Source organism: Lactuca sativa, chromosome 3 (assembly GCF_002870075.4).
Source record: "Lactuca sativa cultivar Salinas chromosome 3, Lsat_Salinas_v11, whole genome shotgun sequence".
Classification (NCBI taxonomy): Eukaryota; Viridiplantae; Streptophyta; class Magnoliopsida; order Asterales; family Asteraceae; genus Lactuca; species Lactuca sativa.
Genome location: NC_056625.2, coordinates 86,185,313 through 86,208,752, shown reverse-complemented (window position 1 = coordinate 86,208,752; position 23,440 = coordinate 86,185,313). Strand labels below are relative to the sequence as shown.

The 23,440-nt window shown below is 36.7% G+C and overlaps 1 long non-coding RNA gene across 1 annotated transcript; it reads right to left on the bottom strand.

Annotated features, from left to right (window-relative positions):
• Positions 1-20,703: 20,703 nt before the first annotated feature.
• LOC111919008 (uncharacterized) lies at positions 20,704-21,767 on the bottom strand. Its single transcript, XR_002859384.3, has 2 exons — positions 21,189-21,767; positions 20,704-21,113 (listed from the first exon to the last, which is right to left on the bottom strand). It is a non-coding gene; the product is annotated as an uncharacterized LOC111919008 (long non-coding RNA).
• Positions 21,768-23,440: the final 1,673 nt, after the last annotated feature.

Below are 23,440 nucleotides of genomic sequence, written 5' to 3'. Positions count from 1 at the left end.
TGAAGTCTTCGAAATCACCCTGCTTTCCATTTCCTTCATAAGAGAATCAACTTCCAAGATATTGATTCCAGCACTTCCTACATCCTCTTGAGATTGCAAGATAGAATTCAATTTTGAATTCAATATCTTGAACTGCTTCATCGTCATCAGCATATGGTCAGGAAAATCTTCTTCAGCTTTATCAAAGGAAAGAGCTTCGAATGTTCCTCCAAACCCTTCGTTATCAGTTTCCTCATCAATAGCCATGGTTTCAGTAACAGGTGATGATGGATTTGGTGGATCAGTTGATTGTGTAGAGAATATGGTGGTGAAGGATTGATCCATAATAGATTGGAATGTAGGAGAATCAGTTGTTGAAGTAACCTGTGGTAGAGACGTTGATTCAATGATCTTTATATCAACAGGCTTCGATATTTCAGTAGACTGAAGGATTTCTTCTGCTTTTGGAATTTCATCTTCGGGAGTCTCAGGCACTTGATCCACTTCTTCAATATGTTGGCTTTTCTTCAAAAATTTCGCCATATCTTCAGCCCTTCGCTTCTTAGAAGATGGAGACACCGGAGCTGGAATTTCTCGAACAGTAACCCCTTGATGAGTAACCTGAGTTTTCTTTACCAACTGAGATTTTCTTTTGATCTTTATTCTTCGAAAAACCCCCGTCTTCGAAGGAATCGTTTCTTTAGATGGAGAGGCTTCGATAACCGGTGTATCAGCCACTGAGGTTAAAACCGGAGACACCTCTTCGACATTTCGAGATGTAACGATTAGCTCCTGATTCTTTTGTTCTGCTTTTACCCTTTTTCCGAAGACCCACCCTCTGTCTTCTTTGATTTCTTTGACTTTTTCTTTATTTCTTGTTGTAATATCCCAGTAACAACGGTTGTGTCAATAGATTGTAAATATGACACCAACACATTATTCGTGGGATCCACCTTCTTGAGCATAGCATCCGGAATGCGAGCAACTGTGGTAAAAATAGCCGGATCATCATGTACTTCCTTCGGACTCCCATACATATGAAAAACGGCTTTCTCTTCGTAATCCGGAACTTCGATTTTCTCCTTCTGATAGACATATTGAACTATCAGACTCCAATATCTTGCACAAGAAATTACCTGCTTAGCACTGGTCTTCAAAATACTTGTGATGAACTCTGTCCATAACTGCTCAGAATAATCAACCTGCAAATCGTAGTATAGCCCAGCTACCATTGCATAGACCTCCATCCTTCCTTTATCCAACCCTACAGTTCTTCCAGTAAGACATCTAAGAAAAATGCCAAACAAAAAATTCCAAATTATTGGTAACCCCGACTTCTTGAAGTCACTAATACGAGTCAATGGAGGTTGGTGACCCATCTCATTGAACATATACACCACTTGTGAAGAAGTAAGTTCATCAAACGGACCAGAATTCGGAATTCCCAAAATCTTGCAAAACAACCGCTTTGAGACCCTAATTCTTGTATCTGTGAACATTGTGAATTCAACACACCCGGTCTCTTTGTTGTATGATGTCGTAGAACCTGCCTTTGATAACCAGGATATTGGAGCAGCAAATGAGTCAAACATTGCTTTAGACAGAACAGCATTCTGCAAAGCAACCACAAGCATGTGTAGTTCTTCCGGATACTTTGACAAATCCGATTCGACTTGGTAGTTGGAACCCTGGATCTTCAGAATCGGAACACTGATGATTTCATCTGTAGTTGGTGATGAAGTAGTCGCCATTGAAGATGATTTTGAGTAAAGAACTTATGAAGAAGATGAATTGCACAGAGAGTTTTTGAGTTTCAGAAAGTTTGATCGCGTAAAGTGTTATGGAGTTCTGCTTTGCCCTTTTATATGTAACCCTAGAATTTTGAATTTGAAGCGGGATGCATTAAATGCTTGCTGACATGGCACCTTGAAAACCAGAATGTACTCATCAAAAAGTAACAATCGTAACTGTCAACACGCCTTACACGCTTATCATACACCATGCGTCATCAAGAGATAGGACTGTTTGGTATTCCCCAAAAGAATTGGAACCGTCAGATGCCTTCGGAATAGAGGTTAGGCTCTTTCACTTTGAGGTTTAAAAAGCGAAGTCATTTGCCAGAATTTCGAAATCGTCAGTTTAAGTTGGTGTTACTCAAACCTCAAGGATTTCGTGTGTGCTGTGTTCCAAAAGAAATTAGATGAGAAACAAGGATAAAAAAAACTTTTGAAAACTTGTGATGTCAACAATTTCTTTTGACACAAAAACAATATTATCCCAGGCAAAGATATCTTCGAAAATTATCAAGAGAGATAATTAACAGCTTGTTTGGTTTCCCGTGAATTACAATCGATAACTTGTAAAGAAGTTTTGAAGGGTTTCTTTTATTGGACACATGGGGTGGCTTCGAAAATTTTGTTACATATCAACCTTAAAATAAGGTGAGGAATTGTAAACAAAATTAGTTGTATGACCAATGTAGTCAGTGACAACTTGGTTGCGAAAGATATTCAAAGTAACTATGATTTTGAAAATATACTCACACGGAAATCGTATTCATAAAAACATTTATGATCGATCTTGTTGGGAACAAACATCGTAGTTTTCGAATGTTTGATTAAGATCACTCAAAAGAAATGAATAGGATTTGGAGTATAAAAGGTACTGAAGCAAAAGCTTCGTAAGATCTGGAACATGGCTCCCCGTCAATTCCTTAAGGTTTATAAGATTTTGGGTTTCACTTCTATCACGGACTCATGATATTAGATCATAAACACAGAGTTGTGATTTGTCTAGGTTTTGATTGGTTTGATCAAAGACCTCAAGGACAAATTGCTTCGAATATTTGGAATGTAAGAATTGTTTGGTTTAAAAAGATTGGATAAGAATCGAAGGGTACCTCTGTTATATTGGACAAAACAGAAAACTCTTAACTCATTTGAGAAGAGTAAGGTAGCTCTTGTTGATTTATGCAGATACAAGCCTTGTTGGGAAGAAATTTTCATGAGATAATTTCATCAAGGCTTTCATTTCCCATACATAGAATCATACGAGGCTTGACACAACATGCAGCAGCATGCTTCTAGGGACATCCTAACTAATCCAAAGTGTATCGAGATCATACCTTTCGTTCGAAACCAGTTACATGAATCCTTTGTATTTGAAACTTGACAAAACTCACAACACACATGTTAAAACCGAAAAAAATAAAAAATATTTTTGGTATTTTTGAAATTTTTCAGAAAAATTAAAGACAAACTGAAACAAAATCTTTTTGGATTTTTGATTTTTCAATAAAAGAAAATATTTTTCATTTTTTAGGTTTTTCATAAAAAAAATTAAACAAACTAAAAATCTAACCTTAGTTGAAATGTGTACAAATACGAAGCATTCGAACCGTTGACTTGAACAGTAATCTCTGATTTTGTTATTTCAATAAGAAGTAAATCTTCCGAATGCGAAGCGTTCGAAGCGTTGACCATGAACAGTAACCTCTGATTATTAAAAAAAAACTTCCGAATGCGAAGCGTTCGAAGCGTTGACCATGAACAGTAACCTCTGAACACTGAATCATTCTTTTCGTCCATACACCAAATGATTCAGACCCATCACTCTTCGCTTTTATCAATTTGAAGAGAATTTCCATTAATCATTCCCAATCCATCTAAGATCCGAAGAAACGATTTTTCATCCAAAGCCTTTGTAAAAATATCTGCCAATTGGTTCGTTGTTTTTACAAAATGAACTTCAATATTTCCTTCTTCAACATGATCTTTGATGAAATGATATCGAAGAGCAATGTGCTTGGTCTTCGAATGCTGCACAGGATTATGACAAATTCTTATTGCACTTTGTGAATCACAATATAAAGGAATCTTTTTCATATTAATTGCATAATCTCTTAATTGACTTTGAATCCAAATTATTTGTGATGTACACGCAGCTGCAGCAACATATTCAGCTTCAGCGGTTGATATTGAAACACATGTTTGCTTCTTCGATTGCCAGCTGACCAGCTTTCCATCTAACAATTGACACCCACCAGTTGTGCTTTTACGATCAAGACTGCATCCTCCAAGATCCGCATCCGAATAAGCTTGTACAAAGAACCCTGTTTTCGAAGGGTACCACAATCCTAACGAAGTAGTACCTTTCAAATATCGGAAAATATTCTTTACTGCTGTGAGATGTGGTTCACGTGGATTTGATTGATACCTTGCACAATTACAAACAGAATACATAATATCAGGTCTACTTGCAGTTAAATACAATAAAGACCCAATCATGCTTCGATATAAAGTAATATCAACAGCAGATTTATCGAACAAAGGAGTTAGCTTTATGCCCGTTGCCATTGGTATTCGTAACCTTGTGCTATTTGTCATTCCAAACTTTTCCAACAAATTCTTTGTATATTTCTCTTGATTAATGAATATGCCTTCCCTATTTTGTCTACTATTCAAACCCAAAAAGTTATTAATTTTGCCCATCATACTCATTTCAAATTTGCTTTTCATCAAATCTTCGAATTCTTTAGATAAAGCAGGGTCAGTTGAGCCAAAAATTATATCATCAACATAAATTTCAACAAGCATCAGATGATTTCCAATTTTCTTTCGAAATAAAGTGGGATCAACTGAACCTTGTTTAAATTTAGATTGTTTCAAAAAGGATGTTAGAGTTGCATACCATGCTTTTGGTGCTTGTTTTAACCCATATACAGCTTTATCTAAAATATAAACATGATCAGGATGCTCTGAGTTTATAAAACCTGGAGGTTGTTCAACATATACCATTTCTTCTAGTTCTCCATTTAAGAATGCACATTTGACATCCATTTGATAGACATCAAAATCTTTATGAGCTGCAAAAGCCAGAAAAATACAAACAGCCTCGAGTCTTGCGACAGGAGCAAATGTTTCTTCGTAATCAATTCCTTCTTGTTGAGAATATCCTTTAACAACAAGTCTGGCCTTATTTCGAATAATGTTTCCATCTTTGTCAGTTTTGTTTTTATAAATCCATTTAAGTCCAACAACTGACACATTATCAGGTTTTGGAATTAATCTCCAAACCTTGTTTCTTTCGAATTCAGACAATTCAGCTTGCATAGCAACAACCCAATCAGAGTGTTCCATTGCAATCTTAACTATCTTTGGTTCAATTTTGGAAATAAAAACATGAAACATGCAGAACTCTTGATGATTGTTCAATACCTCATTTCGTGCATGAAGTTGTGCTCTTGTCATGATTCCTGCTTGTGGATCACCAAGAATTTGATCTTTTGGATGATTTCTTGTCCATTTATCCAATGGTGGATAATTATGATCAAATTCCAAAAGTGCATCTTCGAACATTACATCTGTTTCTGATCCATTTATAGAAATAGAATCATCAGCATCATCAAAATGTTCTTCTTCAAGAATTGGATCATTCTCTAGTATGTGCTCCCCCTCAATGATTGACTCCGTTTCGATATTTTGCTCTGGTTCACTGATCGGTTCTTCTTCAAGAATTTGCTCCTCTTTGAAACTAACATTTGTTGACATGTTATCTTGTTCACTATAACGCTCCCCCTCAACAAAAGTATTTGAATCCAAGTGCTCCCCCTCCACTGGATCATCAGCTTGTGCATTTGGGTTTAGATTCAAATTTGAAGTTGAATCATTGTTATACTTCGAATTTTCTGATGTTTGATTATCAGTTGCATTTCTTTCTACATCAACTGCTTGATCTGAAATACCGAAAATCGAATCATAATCAACATCATTCATTTCAATTGAATCATCTATATTTGAAGAATTTTGCAAAATAGAATAATTCACAAATTTATGATTAGACTTTTTAATGTAATGATCATCAAATGTCAAATTAAAAGTTTCTTCCACTTTGCGAGTTCGCTTATTTAACACTCTATAAGAAACTGAATTGTGTGAATATCCCAAGAAAATTCCTTCATCTGCTTTTGTTTGAAACTTCGAAAGATTATCCTTAAGATTCATTATGAAACACCTGCATCCAAAAACATGGAAAAATTTGACATTAGGTTTTCGATTATTGATGATTTCATAAGGAGTAACATTAAACCATCTATGAATAAATGATCGATTTTGAGTAAAACACGCAGTTGAAACAGCTTCAGCCCAAAGATATTGAGGTAAATTCGAAAATGCCAACATTGTTCTTGCAGCTTCACATAATGATCGATTTCTTCTCTCAACTACACCATTTTGTTGTGGTGTATAAGGAGATGAAAAATTATGCGAAATTCCTTTTTCCACCAGAAATGTATCGAAGACATGATTTTTGAATTCAGTTTCATGATCACTTTTAATTTTTCGAACTGTCTTCTTCAATGAAACTTCCATCTTTTTGATAAAATCAATCATCATTTGTGGAACTTCGGATTTTAACCTGAGAAAATAAACCCACGTGAATCTTGAAAAATCATCTACTATTACCAAAATGTACCTTTTCTTGTTAAGAGTGGCAACTGTTGAAGGACCACATAAATCTATATGCAGGAGTTCAAGGGGTTCAACAATCTTCGAATCTATTGTGATTGGATGACCTTGTTTGTGTTGTTTCCCTACTTCGCAAGCTGCACACAAACTGTCATTATCATATTTAAGAATGAGTAAACCTCTTACCAGATCTTGTATGACAAGTTTGTTGATGTTTCGAAAATTGAGATGTGATAATCTCCTGTGCCATAACCAGCTAACATCAGCAGCAGCCTTTGAAAGTAGACACACAGCAGGTTTGCCTACAATAGGAACAATATCCAATGTAAACATATCACCTTTTCTTTTTGACTTAAGTAAAACTTCCTTAGTCTTGACATTCGAAATGACACTTCCTTCTTCATTAAAAAGAACTTGATTTCCAGTGCCCACAACGAGTTGTGAAACACTTATCAAGTTGTGTTGCAAACCTTCAACAAATGCAACTTTGTTGATAGTGAAATTTCCATTCGTTATCTTCCCATAACCCTTGACTTTGCATTTGTGATTATTACCAAACTTAACCACTCCTCCATTTTCTAGGCTTCGAAAATCACGCAAGTTTTCCTTCTTCCCAGTTATGTGACGCGAGCAACCGCTATCAATATACCACTTGTTATCATATTGCTCGTCACAAAGTACCTGCAATCATTGGAAAAATTTAGGTACCCAAGCTTTGTTGGGTCCATTCAAATTAGGTTTGAGATTCAATTGTAAAGTACAACCATTAACCCAATCATATACTTTGGTTTTGAAACTGTCTATAAATCTAACATTTTCATTCGAAGGGTCAGATATATGAGTTTTTATTCTATTCAAATTTTCACTAATTTCACCCTTCGCATCTTGAGTTTGTGATTTTTCCCTTTTTGCTCTTGTGACCGGCTGCCAACCTTTAACTGATATATTTGACTCTTTCGATGATAAACTACCATTCGTTGAAGGATTGGCATATTTGTCATACGCCTCATGTATCTGTTCTTTCAAAAACTTACTTGATTGATATATCTTTCCTTTTCCTTCCAACCAATGATCAATATTTCTCTTTGTTGTTATTCCCTTTGCATATGAGACTTTGTCAGCTTGTTTCTTCAAAGGATTATAACATTTTGCTGTATTTGGAACATAATCAACTTTTGGTTTTGAAAGATATGATTCATGATAAGATGTCTTGTTTTGAAACTTTGAAGTTTGATTTCCAACTTTTTTCTGAAAAGATTTTCTTGGTATTGTAGATTTTATTTCATTTGAAACTTTTGAATTTTTATTTGAAAACAAAGCACTTTTTTCTTCAAAAATTTGAGATTTTGATTTTTCTTTAAAAACTTTTCTTCTTTTTGAAAAATTTGTTGATCTCATTTTTGATGGTTCAACAGTTTGCCAAAAAATTGTTTTCCTTGCTTGACGTTTCGAAATATTATTTTCCTTTGAAAAAATTTCAACTTGAGCTTTAAATTCTTTTGAATTTAATTTTATCACTTTTTTAATTGTTTTAACATCAGTTTTAACATCTTCGTGCTTTGAAAACATATTTGCAGTTGGGACAACTTCCTTCTTTTCAACTTTTGACTTTTCAATCCATACTCTTTTTGGTTTATGATGTTGAAATTTATATGAATTCTTTGTAAGATTATTTTCAACTGTACTTTGATTTGAAAAGAATCCTTCATTTGATGCTTGCATATTGTCTTCCCCAACCATCTTTTTGAATTCAGGTTTTATATTTTCAACATTACCTGTTGTTACGAAGACTTGATTTGGGAACACAATATCATCAGTGCATTTGAAGATTGGATAAACAACAGTATTCGATTCAAGACAATGAGCACCTTTTTCATTAAGAATTTTCTCAAATTCTTGTGTATCCAAATAGACTTGATCAACAACCACTCGAGGAATTTCAATTTCTTCCAACCTTTGACTTTGCTTTGAACTTATATTTTCTTCTTCATTGTCACTATCATCCGTTTGACTCTCATGTATTTCCACATATTCCATATCACAAACTTTCAAAGTTGAGGGTTTATTAGTTTCAATTTTCATTAATAAATCGTCACATTTTTCTTTCCCTTTAAATGAATTTGCAACATTTATGACAGACAACTGTGAACAATCTACATCTTCTAAATCACTAATTTCACTAATATTATCAGAATTTTCTTCAAATATTAGCATTATTAGTTTCACTATTAGATGTAGAATTCTCAGTCTTTTTCAAAATTCGAAGTTGTTCTGATTTAGTTAAGGTTTCATTTACAATTTTTACTAAATCATTAGCATCAAGATAATCTTCGACTTTAGCAATTCCATATCTAAACCTATCATCTGGAACTTTGTTGAAATCAGAAATTTCTTTTTCACAATCATATGAAATACTATCAACCTTAGCTCTATCATAAGCTAAAAATGGTAGTAATTTTCTATGTTGTTCCTTACTTATTTCACACGAATGATGTAACTCAGTTAATTTTCCATACAATCTTTTTGCTGAATTACAAAAAACATTTCTCTGAGCTAACAACAAGTTTATTTCTTTTCCTAATTTTTCTCTATCCTCCATGATATTTGAAACTTGCAATTCTAAGTAATCAATCCTAGTGACTTTTGAATCCAACATTTTTCTCGTCTCTAGTAATTGATCACTTAGCTTTTTAGCTTCATTGCTAGCAGACACAATGATTGAATCAAAGTAAGTAACAGTTTCATCAAAAGATACTAACTCAGAATTATATGCAGAAACTGGAATGTTAAAAGATTCAAGAATGTTACGTACCTTGGTAGTCATGGGCGACTTGTCAGTAGACTTCGAAACGAAGCATTGCCCACACACTTCGTCAGTCTGTTCATCATCTGAATCCTCTTCCATTTTTGCATACATAGCTCCATGAGTTGGATTTTTCATCTCTTCATCATCTGAACCCGAAGACCATATTTGATATGTGCCATCCGATTCAGTTTCTCTATGAGCCACCAATGACAAATTCTTCGCTTTCTTCTTTACTTCCTCCAGTTTCTCAGTGTAGTAAGCTTCATCCTCTGTTTTACTCTTCTTTTCTTCCTTCTTCCTCAACAGGCAATCTACTGCCAAATGATTTGCTCCATAGCAATAATGACAATTGATCCCTGTATCACCTTTCAATAGCATCTTCATTTGCTCCATCTCATTCTTCGGATTTGTCTTCATTTCTATTTTCTTTTCATCCAATTTGTTTTTGTTCTCAAAACTACCGTTCGAATCTAATGACTTCTTTGGATTAAAAGGTTTCTTAAAAAATTTCTTTACTCTATTATTTGAGTAAAAAGCAACAGCCTCATCATCAGAATTCATCAAAAAACCTTCTTCTTCATCAGACTTCAGTTTTTCACTTTCTCTTTCTGAAACCTTCGAAACTAGAGCCAAAGGACCACCAAGACTTGCTATAGCTTCTTCAGCTATTTCATTAACTTCATTTTCATTAGATTTTAATTGATTGTACAAGTCATTCAAAGTCGAAGTATCAAAACTTTGTTGATTTTTCACCATCATGCTCACACTTCTCCACTCCTTTCAAAGTCCCATTACAAATATCAAATTGTACTCCATTGGTGACCTTATTATACTATAACGATTACAACGATAGATTAACTCGTTGAACCTATCATAGTATGCTTCAATAGACTCATTTTCTTTCTGTTTGAAATCTTTGAGTTCTACCAGGCATTGTTTCACAGATGTGATCTTCGTCTTTTCACTCCCTTGAAATTTGTCTTTGAGATTGTTCCAGATTTCTTTAGCTGTTTTGCATGTTCTAACATAATTGTACACAACAGGAGGCAACGCACCTCTTAATTCCCTCATGCATTTCTTCTCCAGACGTTTTAAACGATCGGTTTGATTATCAACTTCTGAACTGCCTGAAGACATGCCGATTGGCTGAACTTGTGCAGGTTGATTGATTTCTCCTGAGATGCATTTCCATAATTCTTCATCTAATCCGTTCAAGTAATCTTCCATACGATCTACCCACTGATCATAATATTCTGGAATAAGCATTGGAATTTTTGTGGATGATCCAAGCAAATGAGAAAATGATGTCATCGAATTCAGATTGAATGACGCCATTGTTGTACGGACAAAAACTTCAAGATGATACTAAACTTTTGAGAATTTTGAAAGTCAAATTGTATAATTCAATTTAGAATTACACACCGAACACTCGATTAACAAATATTTTTGCAGAATCAAATCCTAGATTGAGATCTAGATGAAATTTGAAAATTCAAAAAGGACGGAAACTTTTTGAATCAAACAGTAGATTCAAAAACCTTTTTGATCGAATGAAAATCAGATCACAGAAAGGATTCCTGCTCTGATACCAATTGATGAGATTTGAAATCGAGTTTAAAGATCAATTCACGTAAGAATTAAGAAAGAAGAAATACGATGAACACGAGAGTAAATATAATCTTTGATCAACTCATATTATGCTTTTGATTTTACAAAGTAACAAGGAATTCTCTGTAAAGAATATGTGAAAGTTAAGTACTCACTCAGTACAGTCTCCTATTTATAGGAGTACAAAATCATAACAAAATACTAAGGACTAGACATTCAGACTATTCATTAAAATGCCTTAGTAAATATAACATTACATCCAAAGATTCTACTTACGAAGATTAGAGATCCTTCATAACCATACAACTAACACTTCAACTTATTACAACATTTATACCCTAACAGTGTTACCACTATCCATCACTTGAACTAGACTTCGTCTTCGAAGTCTGCTGCAGTGAACAACTTGGGATAATGCTCCCGCATCTCAGCCTCCAGCTCCTAGGTCCACTCGGAGCCCCTCCGGTGCTACCATCGTACCTTTACCAAAGGTACTTACTTCTGCCAAAAACGGGACGTGAACCGAACCTCACAGTCTAAAACAATGGAGACCAGAACCCCATGGCGAGCAACGATCTCGCGAATATACACATCGGCCAACTTCTCGGCCGAAGAACTCTCCCGAATCGCCAGAAAATGGGCACTCTTGGTCAATCGATCCACGATGACCTAAATAGCATCAAAACCTTTTTTCGTCTTGGCAACTTGGTGATGAATTCCATCGAAATATGTTCCCATTTCCACATGGGAACCTCCAGAGGCTACATCTTGCCATGTGGACTTTGATGCTCACCCTTGACCATCTTGCAGGTCATGCATCTCTCCACATACCAAGCTATCTCCTTATCCATACATAGCCACCAATAGCTCAATCTCATATCCCAATACATCTTGGTGGCCCCGGGATGGATAGAAAAACGAGACTTATGAGCCTCCTCTAATACATTATGTCTAACCCCACCATACATCGGAACCCAGACCAGACCACATCGGGTCAACAACCCACGACCATCCAGAACAAATTTGGCAATCTCACCCCTGATCCTCTCTTTCTTCCAATTCTCTTCTCGAACACCCTCGACATGAGCCTCCCTTTCAATCCCAAAAGCATGGAATCCACTGATATCCTCATACATGATACGTCAATTGAACACCCAGCTGACTTGCAACTTAAGGCATTTGTCACCACATTCGCTTTACCCAGATGGTAAAGGATCTCGCAGTCATAATCCTTGACTAAGTCCAGCCACCTGTGATGCCTCATGTTCAGGTTCGACTGATCCATAATATGCCTTATACTCTTGTGATCCGTATAGATAGTACAGCAGACCCCATAAAGATAGTGCCTCCAAATATTGAGGGAAAAAACCCTTGCCCCAACTCTAGATCATGTGTGGGATATCGCCTCTCATGCGTCTTCAGCTACCACAAATCATAAGTTATCACCCGTCCTCTCTGCATGAGGACCACTCCCAAACCAGTGATGGATGCATCACAAAATACCAGAAAATCATCAATTCCCTCTAGGAGAGTCAAAATCGGGGCCTCATATAATCTTTACCGAAGGGTCTCAAATGTCGATTGCTTCTCAGGACCCCATCGGATATCCACCCCTTTCTTGTGAGATGAGTGAGGGGTATCGCAATCTTGGAGAAATCCTAAATGCATCTCCGATAGTACCCTGCCAAAAGCAAGAAACTCCTGATATCCGAGAGAGATTTCGGAACCTCCCATTGCATCACGGCCTTGATCTTGCCTGGATCGACCAATATCGCATCCTAGTTAACGAGGTGTCAAAGGAACTGAACCTCTTGGAACCAAGACTTGTACTTTGAGAACTTAGCATAAAGCCGCTCTCGCCTCAAAACCCTCAGAAGCTCACGAAGATGCTCCTCATGTTGCACTCTGGTCTTAGAATACACCAATATATCATCAATGAACACAATAACAGAACGATCGAGCATCGGCCTACATACTCGGTTCATCAAATGCATGAATATTGCAGGCGCATTGGTGAGCCTAAATGGCATCACCACGAACTCATAATGCCCATAACGAGTCTGGAACACGGTATTCTCCACGTCCTCCTCTCTCACACTAACCTGATGATACCCGAACCTTAGATCTATCTTGGAGAACCAAGATGCACCCTAAAACTGATCAGATAGGTCATCAATCTGTGGAAGGGGATAATGTTTCTTCACCGTTAACTTGTTCAACTCCCGGAAATCAATGCAGATCCGGTGTGAACAATCCTTCTTCTTCACGAAAAAAATTGGCACTCCCCATGGAGAACTACTAGGTCTAATGAACTGCTTGCCTAGCTGCTCCTGCAGCTGAGATGACAACTCTTGCATCTCGGATGGTGCCAAGCAGTACAACGCCTTGGCAATCGGGGCCTCACCTGGCACAAGGTTAATCCTGAACTCAACCTGCCTCTCAAGAGGCACACCAGATAACTCCTTCAGAAACACATCGGAAAATTCCATGACAACTGGGACCTCTAAAACTGAAACCTGATCCCCAACACGCATATCCACCATATAAGCCATGTAACCCGCACACCCATGCTGAATATACTACCGAGCCCTAACTACATAACAAAACCCTGAACCCATCCTGGTGCCTTCTCGATAGATAACTAGTTCTCCCCCACTTGGGGTTCGAACTACCATTCGCTGGCCCTCATAGTCAATCATAGCAGTGAAACGGCTTAGCCAATCCATACCCACAATCACGAAAACGTCCCCAATGGGGATAGGGATCAAATCGATCGGATAAGGCACCCCTAAGATCTCCAGAATACAACCCTGATACATTGATGATGCTAAAACCCCATGTTCGTTGGCAATAGAAACTCGCACCAGACACTCTAACTCCCCAATGGGCATATCAAACTCTCTACTAAACGATCGAGACACAAAGGACCAACTCACACCTGATTCAAACAAAACAAGAGCAGGAAAAGAGTTTACTAGGAACGTACCTAACAGAGGCACATAGATACGCCTAACATAAAACATAATCAACAAAATAATGGATAGCAACATACCAATCACAACATCTGGAGCTGCTCTGGCCTCCTCAGCAGTGAGTTGGAAAGCACGATCTCGAGCCCTCAGGGGCTTCACCCTACCCTAACTCCCATCAGTGATCCTCAAAGTAGTCGGCGCTAGAGCCTGCGCCGGCCTATCCGCAAGCGAGGGACAATTGGCCATCACATGGCCAACCTAGTCGCAATGATAACAAATCCTAGAGCTGAGTGATAGGGCCTGCTGGCGGCAATCCCTCGCCATATGGACCTGCTAGCGGAACACCTGACTTTATGGTCAGCAGGGCACAAACAAGTGAAGAAACATCCCTCCACATCAGATAGCCACCTCATGGAGATGATCGGGTCCTGCACCCCATCAAAAGTTTTGGGCTTCGTATTGTCGAAGTCCCGATACTGAAAATCCCGACCCGATCCAACCCCTGCGGCCACAACGCCTGTAGTGGCTGCAGCAGCAACAGTCTCAGACAACGCAGCATAACACTCATCAATGTACTCAACCATGGCGGTCCTGATAGACTCAAACATCTCTGGCAACTGAACTTGGAACCGAGAAACAACTTCCTCCTACAAGATCTCCATGATCCTCTCATCCAACGTAGTTGACTCACCCTGACGGACAGCTCCTGATCCCGATCCGGATCCTGCCTCAACTCGACGCGTAGTCACCATACTGAAAATAAACTAGGAGGATATCAGATAACACGCATATCATAACGGGGAACCGACTCCCAACAAAGCCCTAGGGATTGTGACTTCTATCCGTACGGGTCCTGTGCTTTTAGTAGTATGGGCCCATACTACCTTTCATACCTACCCGTAGTTGTCTCAGAGGGTCATCACAACACCCTAACAATACTTGCTAGCATACTCATATGCTCAATTCTCACACCCTAGAGGAATACTATATACATACATATATATATATATATATATATATATATATATATATAAATTGGTCGGCTGACCCCACACGAATCATCCATGAAACTTCCACCATCCCTGCAGCACTCGTGTATGGTAGCCATACATAACGCTGGACCCTATATACACTCGAATATTTGATCCTACCCTATGCCCTTCATCAAACAAGAAGAGGAAATAAGGCCAAACCAAACATTCTTAGGCTATAAGATCTTAGTTATATTTAACCATCATGCATACACTAAGCAACTACAGTAATGATGTCAATTCCATTAGAGAAGAACCCTAGGCTATCATACATCATATAATCAGGAAACTCTATCATGCAAAACCTAAAGATCTCTAGCCTATCACTAGCATGATGTTCTAACATATCACAATATCATATAACAGTATGGTATTTTGGGGTCTACTTACTGGCTTCGGCTGATCGTACACATTGCATCCTCCTTGATTATTTTGAAAACCATTTTAAAAAATCGTTTCCTTAGTTTGAGACTGGATTCACACGAGTGTACCTCCAATTCACTAAAACCAAGGCTATGATACCAACTTGTAACATCCATAGAAATAAGTTTTAAACAAACCCAAAAACCATCATTATTTTCAAAATGAGTTCGATATCAAAGGAATCCCAAAATCATAAAACAAAACATAAGGAGGTGCACGATCACGCCTTCACCTTCCCGCGATCCTCTGAGGTACATGAAACATAATCCAAAACTGTAAGCCCAAAGCTTAGTGAGTTCCCCCAAAATACCAATACATAACAAATAACACAAACAAGAAAACAGCATACTATCGGCCCAATCAACCATCGGGTAGGAATACCCCATGCCCCTTAACCATCAGGTTGGAATGCCAACATACTATGGTTCCAATCAACCATCGGGTTGGAATACCCCAGGCCCCTCAACCATCGGGTTAGAATGCCAACATACTATGGGTCCAATCATCCTCGGGATGGAATACCCTAGGCCCTCAACCATCAAGACGGAATGCCCCGGACTGTTGGCTTGCGCACAAAGCAGTGAAGCCTCGGCGACCAACCAATCATGTGCATTTAATATAGATAAACATACTATTAACCAGCCAGCAAACAAATAGACAGATCTTACAGATCACAAAGCATAACATTATCCTATCTACCAGGAGTCCAATCTAACAAATCACTACAATGTAACATCATGCATAACAGGATATCAATCGAAAGGGGTCGGCATTGGGGCCTTCGACCCGCAAGTACAGTGAGGAAAACTCACCTCACAATGTCAAACCACACTGAAAACCTCCGGTTGCTGGCTCATGAAAAATCTCAAACTATCACAACAAAACAAACATCTGATTAACAATTGGATTACCATCCTTGACTAAGGATCCATACTTAGGGTAAATGTCGACTTTTCCCTTTCCCTAATTGGGCCAAGACCCAAGTCCAATTTTGATCCAAAAGGCCAAATTACTTCAAGACCCATAATTGGCCTAATTTTCCAAATTGGGCCTAAACTCCTTATTGGGCCTTATCCTAATGTCCAACTCTACAAATAGCCTAAAACACTCATACTTAGATAGTCCAATGAGGTCCCCAAGCATTCAAGCCCAAAAGGTGGCCCAAAACTAAAATCCCAAAGTCCAAAGTCCAACAGAAGCGTGGGGCGTATTCCTTCGGTACACTAGGCATACACCGCCTCGTATTGACCACCATTAGGGTGGTTGACTGAGTACGTGGGGCGTACTCCTCCCTATGCGGGTCATTCCCTCGCAGATCCCAAAAGTCCATTAAGTTCTTAATGGCTTAAGCACTTAAGCCTATATTACAGATCCATGGTCCAAATGCACCTTAGAGTCATAAAGTCTCCAATTTATGACTTTACATGTCCATAAGTTCTTAATACAAGGTCTTAATTCATTAAGACTTTTTTTCCAAATGCATGAGACACTTCTGGCCATTGGGGCCTCATTTATGACTAAGGACCCTTCCTAGGATCTAGAAGGACAGCTCAAAATGTCCAAAACCAAAAATGCACAGCAACGAGACTTTTAGGGACAAAAGAACATCATAAAGCGACCAAGATGAGATCTAAACAAACCAAACATAAAGGTAGCAACTTTTTTACCTTCTGGAGCTTCCAAGAAGATGATGATCCAAGATCTACAAGCTTGTATTCCTTCCTAGACTCCTTGATGCACTTCCTTCTCCTTTAAGCACATAAATAACACACTTTAATCTCTAAACACTCTCTTATGGGGTTAGTGTTTGCTAAGAACGACCCAAGGAATTGGAGGCTGAAAGAGTGAGGCTACATGACCCATAAAGGTGCTTAAATACTCTTCAAACCCTAAAAATTATGGTTTCACTCGGACATTAGTACGCCCAGCGTACATATGTGTACGCCCATTCACATGTACGCCCAATATACTACTCCTGCTCCTAAAATTACCATTTTGTCACTAGGGCTACATCTTTATAATCCAAGGACCCAAAATGACATATTAAAAACCAAAGGAAAGATTTGAGGATACCTAAAACCCAAGATATTACAACTCTCCCCCACTTGATCTAGATTTTGTCATCGAAGTCTGCTGGAGCAAATAAATCTGGGTAACGCTCCCGCATCTCAGCCTCCGGCTCCCGGGTCCACTTGGAGCCCCTCCGTTGCTGCCATTTTACCTTTACCAAAGGTACTTCCTTGCTTCTCAAAACCTTTACTTTCCTCTCCAGAATAGTTACTGTTCTCTCAGCATAGTTCAGGCGCTCATCAACCTGAATATCATCCAATGACACAATTGCATCCTCATCCAATACGCACTTCCACGGCTGAGAAAGATGGAAAGTGCTATGGATCTGACTGAGCTCCTCTGGAAGATCCAATCTGCAAGCAACCTTGCCAACCCTGGCAATAATCCAGAATGGCCTAATATATCAGCGACCCAACTTCCCCTATTCCTGAAGCGAATCACACCTTTCCAAGGTGAGACCTTCTGCAATACCATATCGCCGACCTGAAACTCCAACTCGGATCGGCGTCGGTCGACATATTTCTTTTGCCAACTCTGAGAAGTCTGCAATCTCTGATCTACTAGATTATCTTTGTAGTCTAAAGGTCAACCTCAATCCGCCCCATAACCTTGTGAACAACCTCGCCCAAACAAACTGGGGTACGACATCTCCGCCCATACAAGAGCTCAAAAGGCGGAGCACCAATGCTGGAGTGAAAATTGTTGTTGTAGGAGAACTCGGCAAGAGGCAGGTAGGAGTCCCAGCTCCCATCAAAATCCATGACATAGGCTCCCAACATATCCTTAAGAGTCTGTATTGTCCATTCACTCTGGTCGTCGGTATACGAATGATAAGTTGTGCTGAAGTGTAGCCTCGTGCCCATTTCCTCATGGAACTTCTGCCAAAAACAGCTCGAACTCCTTTATATTCATATAAATTACCAAAATGCCCTCATAGTCATAATAGCTCCAAACAACTAGATTATTCGCCTCTACAAGATGAGTAATAGGGAATTATATATATATATATATATATATATATATATATATATATATATATATATATATATATATATATATATATATATATATATATATATCACCATATTCCCTAATTAAGTCTAATAGTTGGCTAACTTAAGGCCACAAAGTCTAGTCAACTCACACCTATTTTTAGCATATAACAATCAGAGTAACAACCCTATCTTACAAATATGCCATCATCCTACTCTCTTCACAGTTTAAATTTAAGGATTTTCCTGTACAATGCCTAGTACAATCAGACCATGGCTCTCATACCGAATTGTAACACTCGACTCTTCAACATAAAGTACACCCAGAAAATTTCATCATTTTAACGCATAACACAATGTACATTTATATTAAGTCATAAGTGCAGGTAGTTTTCATAAATTCAAACATACAAAATATGCACAAGGATCAAGCCAGATTTATAATCTTTTATAACCAAAAGCATAAACTAGATCTAATCACGACCAATTCTTTTAATATTTCCTTACGAGTCATCACTTTAAAATAAATCTTCACAGGAACCGGACCCTATATATATATATATATATATATATATATATATATATATATATATATATATATATATATATATATATATATATATATATATATATATATATTGATGGGTTTTAGCCATAAGAACTTTCCTATGTGCGCATGCAAAAACCCTAATGCTTGGATCTAGGCTTTCTAATAAACATGCTTTGAATCCAAGACTTCTAATTACTAATTAGGTTAAATAACAACATTGAAACAGATCTAGAATCATACCTTTGAGTTCCTTGTTGATCTTGAGGTCTTGGAGCTTCTAGAGTCACAAATGTCACTCCTCTAATGGCTTACAAACACCAAAGCAAGGAGGATGATTTGGGAGAGAGGAAAGGGGAGGAATTTCTACCAGAGGTTCCTTACTTTAGGTCAAGTGTCGAACTCCATCAGCCATAGGGTCTATTTATACTTGTAGACTCCTTAAGGGTTACAACCTAAACCCTAATTGGATAATCTTCTCTTAAGGCTATCCAAATCCATTCCATAGATAAGCCTTTGGACGATTTTGGCTATCCTAATACTCTTAGAATTCGTCCAAAGCATATCCCAATGGATTTACAGTCTAAAGCTTAACTATCAAACAATTGACAGTTTATACCCTTTTATTTAATTAATCTCTTTAAGTCACCAAATTAATTCTAATTAATTCTATGACTTATATTAATCAAATAACAAATATATTATTCATTATATTATTCTCATAATATATTAATAATATCTACTCTCTCTTAATAAATCATCCTATCAAGTTGCTATGGTGAAGGCAACCCAAAAGGACCATGCACAACCGGGTCAAGTACTTGCCCAATATAGTTACAGCCTTAGACACTATTCCAACATATATAACATGAATATACATCATACATATATATAACATGAATATACATCAATGCATACCCAAATTCAACCAAATACATATCCATTAAATCAATTGTACAAATCAATACACAAAATATACACATAATACATAGAAAAATTCATTATTTACAAATTTCACACAAAGGGGGTGTCTAACTTATTTTTTGAGAGACAAAATGACTTTTAGAAAAAGATAATAGGAAAAAGATGTTTGGTAAAAGTATTTTAAAAGCAACTTTTTGGATTTTAATATAAGGAAAACTGACTTTTAGAACAATATAGAAGGGAAAAGATGTTTGGTATAAGTATTTTAAAAGCAACTTTTTGGATTTTGATATAAGAAAAACTAACTTTTTGAAAAAAGTCAGGAAATCCTAGCTTTTTGTGACTTTTCCCAAAAGTCCTTTTGCCCTCCGAAAAGATAAGCCAAACACCCCTAAAATACACATATATCCTAATAAATGAAGATCATTTTGCAAAATGCTATCTTCTCATTAAATTTGACATATGTAATTTTGTAAATTTTTTAATTAAATTTAAATCCACATGCCGTTTTGTGGTTTTTTTGAATTAAATCAATTAATATGTCACATAATACTAAATTTATATATGTAAAGTATTAAATATATTTAATATGATAATAAATGTAAAGAATCTTAAAAAATTATATAAGATATATTAAAATACATTGAATATGATAATAAATTTAATGAATATGACAAAACAATCATTGATATTATGGATGATCTTCTTAATAGTGATTTTATTTATTCATTAGTTGAATATGTCAATTTATTTTGAAATTTTATTTTAAAAAATTCTTAATATTTAAACTTTGATATATATTTTTAATCAATCCATGTAATACACGGGTTTCACACCTATAATTATAAATAAATACACATATTATAAATAAATACACATATTATAAATAAAAGACAACCGCCAAATCTTGCACATCTAAAACAACACACAAAGGCTTATACAATTTTACGTACAAAAATAAACATGTTTTTATACACATACATACACAAGGATAACTACGCACATAACGTGTTCCTTGGTTTAGCTGAAGCTGTAAGGACCCCCTCGCATCCTTTCTCATTCTTCAATTCCTGTCAATAAAAACCTACCTATACGAATGTTTTTACAAGTATGGTTTTATACTCATAAAAACTTCCATTCAATCTCTGTTGAACATAGAAATCACAGGAAAAAAAAAAAAAAAAAAAAAAAAAGGAATTTTACCTTAGAGTTATGCCATGGAGTAGCAGCATCCCTCGTCCATCCTTCTTTCTTGTCAAGAACCAAAGCCAAACACCCACTTGAGCCTACCGATTTCCTGTCACAAACCACATCCATTTGGTTTCTTCCATCGATATCTATAAAAAACGAACCAAAAAAAAAGGACACTCACCTGTGTTGATAGCTGCTGCCTTTCCCGAATCAATAATCAGCCACGATCGAACTCCCCTCCACTACCCATACGACTGAAAACTCAAAACCACCGGTCTCAACTAGCCTCATCGCAGAACCACCGAGACCGACAACCGAACCCTCGCACCCTCCTCTTCCCCTCCCGTCGAGCAAACCCACCAAACACCCCGTCATCGTCGCTGCTGCTGCTCGCGACGCCTCCCAGACCCCCTTCGGACCTCTTTCCCCTTCGCAACTAGACGAGCAGCCCCGCTGCTTCGTCTCTTCCTTCTCGTCCGAGGTCACAGCCACCTCGCTGCTGCGATCCTTCTCCTTCTTTAGTCTAGTCGAACGCCGGAGGCCACCACCGATTGCGAGTCGAGCGACGAACCTCCGTGCTCTCTTTCGACCCATCGATTGTTTGTTTGCGTTTGCCATTCATCTGTGTTCTTCGCGTCGATTGCTTTCAGTTGTAGCATTCCATTTCTTTTGCCCGATCAACAAAAAGGGAACGGGAAGCCCTAATTTGGATAAGTTTGGACCACTTAGACACAATCAGTCCCTCCATGGGATTCCTTTTCATAAAAGCCCTAGTTTTATTCAACTTTGATGAAATAACCAAATTACCCCCATATTGAAACATTTATTCGAAACCAGTCCCAATCCACAAATATTGGACCCATTTATTCTAAAAAGACCCGTCCTTTGATTATTTTTAACATAATAAATCTTAATCTTCAAACTTGGAATAAAAATAACCATTTCAGCCCATCCCTTTAATTATTTTAACCAAAAGCAGTCCTTTTTTGGTTGACTAAATTACCAAACAACCCCCAATAGTTTATATTTGTTATGGAACGGTCCAAAGAATAGTTCAAAGTTCAAGAATTATGGAAAAATACAATGCATGTGCCTATATATTTTGTTTATAAAAAATACATGTGCCTATATATTTTGCTTATAAAAAATATATTATCCTTTATGCAAAAATACAATGCATCTTGTTTATAAAAATGTTATTTAACAATTTAACATATTGTTACAAATAAACTAGTATAAACTTTTCGTATACGTATTATGGTTGTTTTATCGTGAAATAAGTAGTCCACACAACAAATGTTATATGATACAAAAATATATGATTTTTATGTGACATTGCATATTATAACAAGCACGCTATAAAACTCTGTAGTATTTCAAGGATTCAAGCTATTAGTATGCATGTATATTTATATGTTTAAGTATACAACGTGTATACATGTACATATGTTCATTACTTTGAAGCATTCTTTTTATAAAAGAAAGTACATTAAACTTTTACATGCATATCAAGCATACTCAGCTTTTATAAACTTTATACAATGAAATTTATTATGCCTAGTGGCTTAATCGCAATTAAGTTAAGGCTGAGAGCTATTCACAAACTTTTTAGTTAAGGATTTTTAGTGAGACGTTATTCATTAAATGAGTCTAAACCCTTAGCATACCCACAGTACTATAAATGTTAATCTTCGCCGCGAGATACATATATATATATATATATATATATATATATATATATATATATATATATATATATATATATATATATATATATATAGATCTATACATGGTTGACATCCCTACCTGCGGTTGCTAGTTACAACCCTTGACCGATCAATCGAAGAGGGTGATAAATGTCTACAATTTTTACTACAACGTCCAATGAAGCGTTGTAGGGGGTACACTCAGTCACACAGCTCGGTTATAGGACTTACTATAAACATTAACTAGAATATATATATATATATATATATATATATATATATATATATATATATATATATATATATATATATATATATCACTACAACCATACGCTTGGTTGCTTTCAAAACTATTTAAGTACATAATTACTTATGTAACAATATAGTTTGGTTTTCAAGTATATTTAAAGATTCTTTACAAATATGGTTTTTAAGTACGGATTACTTATACAAAGATACATTTTGGCTTTTAATGACTCATGGCAAACACTGTTTCAACTATTGTTATTCATACAAAGATAATACTTTTTAATTTTTTAAAAGTATTACTGTTATTAGCAGAAAACCTGTAACACTCACCAACATTGTGTTAACCCTCAAACTACATGTATTCTCAGTAAACTACTAAACAAAAATTCAAGACGGATTGGATTACAGGTGATCTAGTTTACTTGTTATTGTATTATATGCCTATCTGTTAAGGCAATTCATGTATTATTATTTGTGA